This window comes from Pseudophryne corroboree, chromosome 1, assembly GCF_028390025.1.
Source record: "Pseudophryne corroboree isolate aPseCor3 chromosome 1, aPseCor3.hap2, whole genome shotgun sequence".
Taxonomy (NCBI): Eukaryota; Metazoa; Chordata; class Amphibia; order Anura; family Myobatrachidae; genus Pseudophryne; species Pseudophryne corroboree.
Window position 1 is genome coordinate 86012081 of NC_086444.1, and position 10073 is coordinate 86022153.

Sequence of the window (10073 nt, forward strand, 5' to 3'; positions counted from 1 at the left end):
CAGCAAAGTGTCATGTGCAATAGTATACTCAACATCCCAACAGCCGTTCCGTATGCCTTCATCAGGGGATTAATAAGCTCAGCATATTGCTAAAGCACTGCTCGTCCTGCAGTGCAACAGAATAAAGTGCCAAGTGCACTTGGCACTTTATTCTGTTGCACTGCAGGACGAGCAGTGCTTTAGCAAATATGCTGAGCTTATTAATTCCCTGATGAAGGCATACGAAACGGCTGTTGAGATGTTGAGTATACTATTGCACATGACCCTTTGCTGCTGATTTATTTGTGCTGCATGTTTGCATTTGATTTTTTTGCACTTTACAAAAATACAGAAAGATTTTCTCATGATTGAATAGTGTGCTGGTCTATCCTGAACTTGGTTCCTGTGGGATTCTCCAGTTTAAGGACAGTATTGTATTATTTATCTGACCTGGCACCTACACATTGACTTGGAAGTGTGCTGCGGCTCTTTTCGTGGAAATGATATGATATTATAGATATATAGATATATATATATAGAGATAGATAGATATATAGATATATATATATCTATCTATCTATCTATCACACACACAGTATATATCACACATACGTACAGTGTATATATGTATCACGCAGTGTATATGCTACATGTCTGTCATACAGTGTATATATGTATCACACACACAGTATATTTATGTATCACACACACAGTATATATATATATATATATATATATATATATATATATATATATATGTAGGAAACACACGCACAGTGTATATGTATCACACACACAGTGTATATGCTACATGTCTGTCACACACACTCAGTGTATATATGTATCACACACACAGTATATATACATATATATACATATATATATATATATATATATATATATAACACACACACGCACAGTGTATATGTATCATATGTATATGTGTCACACACACTCAGTGTATATATGTATCACACACACACAGTATATGTATAACACACACGCACAGTGTATATGTATCACACACACAGTATATTTATGCATCACACACACAGTATATATATATATATATATATATATATATGTAGAAAACACACGCACAGTGTATATGTATCACACACACAGTGTATATGCTACATGTCTGTCACACACACTGTGTATATATGTATCACACACACAGTATATATATATATATATATATATATATATATATATATATATATATGTATAACACACACGCACAGTGTATATATGTATCACACACACAGTATATATATATATATATATATATATATATATATGTATAACACACACGCACAGTGTATATATATGTATCACACACACACAGTATATATATGTATAACACACACGCACAGTGTATATATGTATCACACAGTGTATATGCTGCATGTCTGTCACACACACTCAGTGTATATATGTATCACACACACAGTATATATATGTATAACACACACAGTATATATATATATATATATAACACACACACACACACAGTGTATATATGTATCACACACAGTATATATATATATATATATATATATATATATATATATATATGTGTATAACACACGCACAGTGTATATATGTATCACACACACACAGTGTATTATATATATATATATATATATATATATATATGTGTGTATAACACACACGCACAGTGTATATATATGTATCACACACACAGTATATATGTATAACACACACAGTGTATATATATGTATCACACACACAGTATATATATGTATAACACACACGCACAGTGTATATATGTATCACACAGTGTATATGCTGCATGTCTGTCACACACACTCAGTGTATATATGTATCACACACACACACACACACACAGTATATATATGTATAACACACAAGCACAGTGTATATATGTATCACACACACACAGTGTATATGCTGCATGTCTGTCACACACAGTGCACATGTACCCCATGTGTATCACACGCATATATACGCATCCCATGCTCCTCCATATGTTACACGGAGACTGTAGAATGGGCGCAGTACTGAGCCGGACCCCCTCCCAGCCTGGGAGCCGCAGCCGGGCCTCCGCTCCCCGCACAGCCCCCGGTGGTCACTCACCCCGCACGCCGCTTGCTGTCCCTCCTTGGCCGCGTCTGCAGTGACTGAGAGTAGCGGGGATGAGTCACTGCCACCTGGGTCACCGCCGCTCACAACAATCCCAATGCCAGGCTGCGGGAGACCGGGACACAGTGATGTCACCGCCCAGGACACACACAGCAGATCCCAGTACCGCCTCCTGCCGCTGCCCCGGGGCGGGGACGGGAGCGCTCACACAGCTGCTGTGTTACTCTGTGTTGTGTACACAATGCATGTACTACTATGACATGTGTGTATGCGTGTAGTGTACTACTACTGCTGCTGCGTGTGTGTATACACAATGCATGATGTAATACTACTGCTGTGTCTGTGCACAAAATGCATACACTACTACGTGTAATAATGTATACACAATGCATATACTACTGCTGTGTCTGTATGTATACACAATGCATATAATAATGCTGTGTCTGTATGTGTAACAGTATACACAATGCATGTATTACAGCTGATGCTGTGTGTGTATACACACAATGGGGGTCACTCCGACCCAGGGGCGGATTGGGAACAAAAAGCGGCCCTGGAAAAATTTGTACTTGTGGCCCCACATGGGCAACACCAGAGGTGTAAGGTCTAGCCATGGGCCATGGCAGCAGCACCCTCCCCCCAAAACTTTCCAGATAGTGGGCATGTCCAGCATCAAGGAGGAAGTTAAAAAGAAATAAAATTACATATTATGAGCACATTATATGATACACCTTCAGAATTTAGGAAACGATATCATTCTTTAGAAATATATATTTTCTTGTTTATTACACCAACCGTATCCCAATCACTATTCACTCAGGGCGGGATGTACTAATGTACATCGCCGCCCATCGCCGCCCTGCGCCACGATGCTGATCGCATATGTACTAACATGCGATCAGCATTGCGGAGGACAGCTCTTCCGATAAGAGCTGTTCGATGCGCAGCGGCAGCCTGACTTCCGGGATTCGGCCCCAGGGGTCAGTCTGCGCATGCGCGGGGTGACGGGGGCGGCCGCAGGGCATGCTGGGAGGGATCCGATCGGATCCCTCACACAGCGCCGCGGAGAGAAGCCCATAGGCTTCTATGGACGCTGTCCTGCCGGCCGGGGGTTAGTATTACTGTGTGTCAGTGTATATATATATATATACAATGCATGTACTACTGTTGTGTCAGTGTGGGGTGGTCTTCAGTATGTAGCCGGCCTGGATCCCAGCAACCAGCATACCGGCGCCTGGATCCCGACCGCCGGCATGCCGACACATTCTCCCTCTTGGGGGTCCACGACTCCCCTAGAGGGAGAATAAATAGCCCACCGTGCCCGCAGCGTGGCAAGCGCAGCATGCTCGCAAGGGGCTCATTAGCGCTCGCCCAGCTGTCGGTATGCCGGCGGTCGGGATCCCGGCGCCGGTATGCTGGCCCCCGGGATCCCGACCGCCGGCTACTCATACTACACCCGTCAGTGTGTGTATACACAATGCATGTGCTACAGCTACCGCCTTTGCGTGTGTATACACAATATATGTGCTATTGTGTATGTATACACAATCATTGGTACGGCCACATCTTGAGTACTGTGTACAGTTCTGGGCACCACACTATAAAAGAGACATATTAGAACTTGAAAAGGTTTGGAGGCAGAGGCGTAACTAAGGGGGGTCGAGCAGGGGCCCTGGGCGCCTTGGCAGGCCCAGCAGAGGGGAGCACCGCCGCCGGCCAGGTCATCATGCCCACTCGCCCCCGCTACTATTGCTCGGCCCCTGGGCCATCCCCCATCCCGCTGCTATGTAAGGGGAGGAGAGCGCAGCACCTCTTTTGCCCCTCAGTGTGCTCAGTGTCTGGTCTCCGGTGGCAGCGGGGCAAGTCTCATTGGTTTGGTTTGTTAGCCAATCAGAGCTCGCGGACCGGCTCCTGATTGGCTGCTGGTCCGCGAGCTCTGATTGGCTAACGAACCGATGCCAAGATATCCTCCACCGGAGACCGGACTTCATCGAGCATTGAGGGGCAGATGTGATTGGCCCAGCCGATCCAGTGCTTGATCCGCTGTTCAATCAGTAGTGAGCCGCATACTAATCCCCCCCTTCCCAGCTGCAGCCGGCGTCGCTGACTGACACTAGAGGTCACAATTGACCCCTAGTGTCTGAGCGGCGCTACTATGGGAGAGACGTCATGACGTCTCTCCCATAGTAGAGAGGAGCCGGCGGACGGAGACGGAGGACAGCGCAGCAGGAGCGGTAAGTATTGTGTGTGTATTTTTTTATTTATTGTGTGTTTGGGGCACTGGCACAGTTACAGGGGGCACAGCTAGGGGGCACAGCGACTGGGGGCACAGCGACTGGGGGCACAACTACAGGGGTCACAACTACTGGGTGCACAGCTACAAGGGGCACAGCTACAGGGGACACAGCAACTGGGGGCACAATTACAGAGGTCGCAACTACTGGGGGCACAGCCACAAGGGGTACAGCTACTGGCGGCAAAGCTACAGGGGGCAAAGCTACAGGGGGCACAGCTACAGGGGGCACAGCAACTGGGGGCACAATTACAGAGGTCGCAACTACTGGGGGCACAGCCACAAGGGGTACAGCTACTGGCGGCAAAGCTACAGGGGGCAAAGCTACAGGGGGCACAGCTACAGGGGTCACAACTACTCGGGGCACTGCTACTGGGGGCAAAGCTACAGGGGGCACAGCGACTGGGGGCACAACTACAGGGGTCACAACTACTCGGGGCACTGCTACAAGGGGCACAGCTAGGGGGCACAGCTATTGGGGGCAAAGCTACAGGGGGCACAGCTACAAGGGGCACAGCGACTGGGGGAGCAACTACAGGGGTCACTGCTACTGGGGACAAAGCTACAGGGGGCACAGTGACTGGGGTCACAACTACAGGGGTCAGAACTACTCGGGTTACTGCTACAAGGGGCACAGCTAGGGGGCACAGCAACTGGGGGCACAATTACAGGGGTCACAACTACGTGGGGCACAGCTACTGGGGGCAAAGCTACAGGGGGCACAGCTACAAGGGGCACAGTGACTGGGGGCACAACTACTGGGGTCACAACTACTCGGGGCACTGCTACTGGGGACACAGCTACTGGGGCAAAGCTACAGGGGGCCCAACTACAGGGGTCACAACTACTCGGGGCACTGCTACAAGGGGCACAGCAAGGGGGCACAGCTACTGGGGGCAAAGCTACAGGGGGCACAGCTACAAGGGGCACAGTGACTGGGGACACAACTACAGGGGTCACAACTACTCGGGGCACTGCTACTGGGGACACAGCAACTGGGGCAAAGCTACAGGGGGCACAACTACAGGGGTCACAACTACTCGGGGCACTGCTACAAGGGGCACAGCAAGGGGGCACAGCTATTGGGGGCAAAGCTACAGGGGGCACAGCTACAAGGGGCACAGCGACTGGGTGCACAACTAGAGGGGTTAGAACTACTCGGGGCACTGCTACTGGGGGCACTGCTACAGGGGGCAAAGCTACTGGGGGCACAGCTAGAGGGGTCACAACTACTGGGGGCACAGCTAGAGGGGTCACAACTACTGGGGGCACAGCCACAAGGGGCACAGCTACTGGGGGGCCAAGCTACAGGGGGCACAGCTACAAGGGCACAGCGACTGGGGGCACAACTACAGGGGTCACAACTACACGGGGCACTGCTACTGGGGACACAGCTACTGGGGCAAAGCTACAGGGGGCACAACTACAGGGGTCACAATTACTCGGGGCACTGCTACAAGGGGCACAGCAAGGGGGCACAGTAACTGGGGGCAAAGCTACAGGGGGCACAGCTACAAGGGGCACAGTGACTGGGGACACAACTACAGGGGTCACAACTACTCGGGGCACTGCTACTGGGGACACAGCTACTGGGGCAAAGCTACAGGGGGCACAACTACAGGGGTCACAACTACTCGGGGCACTGCTACAAGGGGCACAGCAAGGGGGCACAGCTATTGGGGGCAAAGCTACAGGGGGCACAGCTACAAGGGGCACAGCGACTGGGTGCACAACTAGAGGGGTTACAACTACTCGGGGCACTGCTACTGGGGGCACTGCTACAGGGGGTAAAGCTACTGGGGGCACAGCTAGAGGGGTCACAACTACTGGGGGCACAGCTAGAGGGGTCACAACTACTGGGGGCACAGCCACAAGGGGCACAGCTACTGGCGGGCCAAGCTACAGGGGGCACAGCTACAAGGGCACAGCGACTGGGGGCACAACTACAGGGGTCACAACTACTGGGGGCACAGCTACTGGGGGCAAAGCTACAGGGGTCGCAACTACTCGGGGCACTGCTACAAGGGGCACAGCTAGGGGGCACAGCTATTGGGGGCAAAGCTACAGGGGGCACAGCTACAAGGGGCACAGCGACTGGGGGAACAACTACAGGGGTCACTGCTACTGGGGGCAAAGCTACAGGGGGCACAGTGACTGGTGTCACAACTACAGGGGTCAGAACTACTCGGGTTACTGCTACAAGGGGCACAGCTAGGGGGCACAGCAACTGGGGGCACAATTACAGGGGTCACAACTACTTGGGGCACAGCTACTGGGGGCAAAGCTACAGGGGACACAGCTACAAGGGGCACAGTGACTGGGGGCACAACTACAGGGGTCACAACTACTCGGGGCACTGCTACAGGGGTCACAACTACTCGGGGCACTGCTACAAGGGGCACAGCAAGGGGGCACAGCTATTGGGGGCAAAGCTACTGGGGGCACAGCTAGAGGGGTCACAACTACTGGGGGCACAGCTAGAGGGGTCACAACTACTGGGGGCACAGCCACAAGGGGCACAGCTACTGGGGGGCCAAGCTACAAGGGGCACAGCTACAAGGGCACAGCGACTGGGGGCACAACTACAAGGGTCACAACTAGTGGGGGCACTGCTACAGGGGGCAAAGCTACTGGGGGCATAGCTAGAGGGGTCACAACTACTGGGGGCACAGCTACTGGGCTCACAACTATTGGGGGCGCCTGCTCCATCCTCCCAGCCAGCAGCAGCACTGTCTGTGCTAACATCTACCCGTGTCAGTGAGTGCATAATATTCATTAATTTCTCTCTCTCTCTCTCTCTCTCTCTCTCTCTCTCTCTCTCTCTCTCTCTCTCTCTCCATCTCTCCTCCTGTGGATTACTTTGTAAGTATAATTTTAATTTTTACAGGTACCCCTATTGGATTCTACATGGACAAGTGGACGTGATCGGTGTGGTATGTAGGTAAGTATGTGTGAGTGTGTAAGTGTGTTTTAATACATTTTTACTTTCACGGTGTGTGTGTTGTGTTTTTATTTGGGTATTTTTGTTGTTGTAGAACTACAGGTATCAGCGGGCCTGTTATTTCCCCACATGCTGGTACTTGAGGTTCTCCAAGTACCAGCAAGCGGGGGAGGCTTGCTGGGCCTTATAGTTCCACAACAAAAAAAATATTATTATTTTTTTACACACTTATGGCTATCAGCCCGGCCCTTGGGTGCATTGGAGGGGGGGGGGGCTTTATTTAAGGGGTCCCCACTCCTCCAGGGAACCCCGGCCAGGGGTGACTAGTTGGGGGGTAATGCCACGGCCAAAGGGACCTACATAAATGTGTCCCCCGGCTGTAGCATTATGTCTCTGGCTAGTGGAGCCCGGTGCTGGTTTTAAAAATACGGGGGATCCCTACATCTTTTGTCCCCCGTATTTTTTGGAACCAGGACCGGACTAAGAGCCCTGTGCTGGTTGTCTAAATACGCGGAACCCCTGTCCAATTTCCTCCCAGTATTTAAACAACCAGGACCGACTCTAAGAGCCCGAGGCTGGTTATACTTAGGAAGGGGGACCTCACACATTTTTTTTTTAACCCATTCAGACCCTTCTCTATTAAGTTAATGGAATCCCTGGACAACTAAATTGCATTCATGTCCTCCTCCCACTCCCTTCCCAGTCCCAAATGTAGCCCTTTAAAAAATAAATAAATAAATGCTCATGAGGAGATACAGGAGGATAACTGTTCCCTGAGGACTACATTAAATATATATATATATATATATATATATATATATATATATATATATTGATAAAGCTAATTATTTATCTTATAACATTCTCTATATATTGGTAAGAGACTCAGTACGCAATGGGCGTACGGGGTACCGTAATGGTACGCACTTAGCGTAGCAGACGCTTAGGCCGTGGTCGAGACGCACGAGCGGCACGTTAACTCACAGCTTACGCTGGGTATCGAGCACGCTACAGGCGGCCCGAGTACCGTAATGCTACGCTACTAGCGTAGCGGACGCTGTGCCCACAAGAGGAACACGAGCGGACCAGACGCTCACAGGATGACACACAGTAAACCTTGTATGCAACACACTGAAAGGCTAAGCTTATACTGTAAACCTTGGTCTTGTAATGTTAACACATTGTAACGCTGATTTACCTCTATTACATAAAAGCTGATTGAGCGATTGAGACGCTCAGGAACCCTCTATACTAGCTAGAGAAACACAGACACTTTGCTTAGGTTCCAACACCTTTACTAACGAGATTTAGCTATGTTAAAAGGGGAAAACAGTTAACAGCTTATACACTACAGCACTAACATAAAACACCTAAACAGAATAACTGAAATTATACAATATACAACAGCATCTTAATCCTAAACAATAACAGAGAGAGAGAGAGAATATGGCAAATACAAACAGAGAATAAGTTGGTTACAGAGAACTTACACACGTGGGGAATGATCGCTAGCGCAGTCCTGGTACCAGCTCTCTAGTTAGTCAATGATGAAAACCGTTGTGGAGAGTAGACTGAGCTGGCTGTTCTTATATACACTTCATACAGTACACTACAAAGGGTCCTACAATCTCATTGTTCATTGGACACAGGAATCTGTCTTCACATTATAACAAAAGGTCATAGGTTGATTCGAACAGGTGGGCTGTGACTATTTCAGACTGCTCAGGTGGGAGGGAATCTCAGGATTCCCGCCGCATGGATAATGAACTGCAAATACAGTAAATGTCCATAAACTTCTTATAAACATAACTATTCGCAGGAGCGATTAATCTCTTTCAAACCAACACCGGAATGTTACTAATAATATACTCTACCGTTGCATACTAAACACCACTGCTCAAAACCTGCCTGACCCTTCGTATCATGTAAAGAGGGATCCCTCTGTCCATGAACCAGTTACACTAAACAAACTTACTGATATTATTAAGGGGACCTTAACCTATAAAATACACTATTTGGATTAACTATGTAACGATCGAGTCGCCCGCCAGACGCACACAAACTCTACCGTAAATGCACATACCACGCGCCTGAGCGCACGACCGTGGAGGCGCCGTCACGCAACTGCGAATATGCGCATGCACGAGAGAGAATGTGCACGTGCAGCGGGCAAGCGCATGGGGTTAGTACAAGGCATCATAGGTCGCTATATTTTTCGACTTTGACAGTCCACCCTTTGGCAGTCACCAATAACTGCCACTTCCTAAACAATTCAAACAGAAAAATATATGTCATCATGTAAATACCTTTTTATGATTGGGTAAAGGGAGGAGAGGAGAAGGTGGGAAAAGTATGACCTAGTGAGACAGTAAAAGCATGTGTGTATGAAATCCATGTTTGAGGGGTCATGTATCATCGTGCCATACGTGTTTTAAATCAAGCTTCGAGGTATTGCGAAGTATACATTTGAATCCTTCTTATCCCGTATCACGGGTCTGTGGATGGGCTGTCAAACTCTACCGAGCTCTTTTCGGCTTCTGGTTGCAACAAATGGGGGAGCACATTTAGTTGATGATACATGAAGGGGGGGAACATGTGAATGCTAATATGTGAGAATCACCTGTCGACTATGTGGGATACTACCTGGAGGTTGTAGAGATGAAGATAAGAAACAATCGTTATAAATGCAGTCGTAAACTATGTGAGTTTAAATAAACAGTCGCCGATTGAGGT

General features: G+C 48.7%; 1 protein-coding gene across 1 annotated transcript in view; it reads right to left on the minus strand.

Moving 5' to 3' along the window:
- Positions 1 to 2303, minus strand: part of LIFR (LIF receptor subunit alpha) — a 141161-nt gene extending 138858 nt beyond the window's left edge. Inside the window, exon 1 of the mRNA XM_063961221.1 lies at positions 2101 to 2303. The gene's annotated coding sequence lies outside the window, so the exon portion shown is untranslated. The remainder of the gene's footprint in view (positions 1 to 2100) is intronic.
- Between the last annotated feature and the right edge of the window lie 7770 nt (positions 2304 to 10073).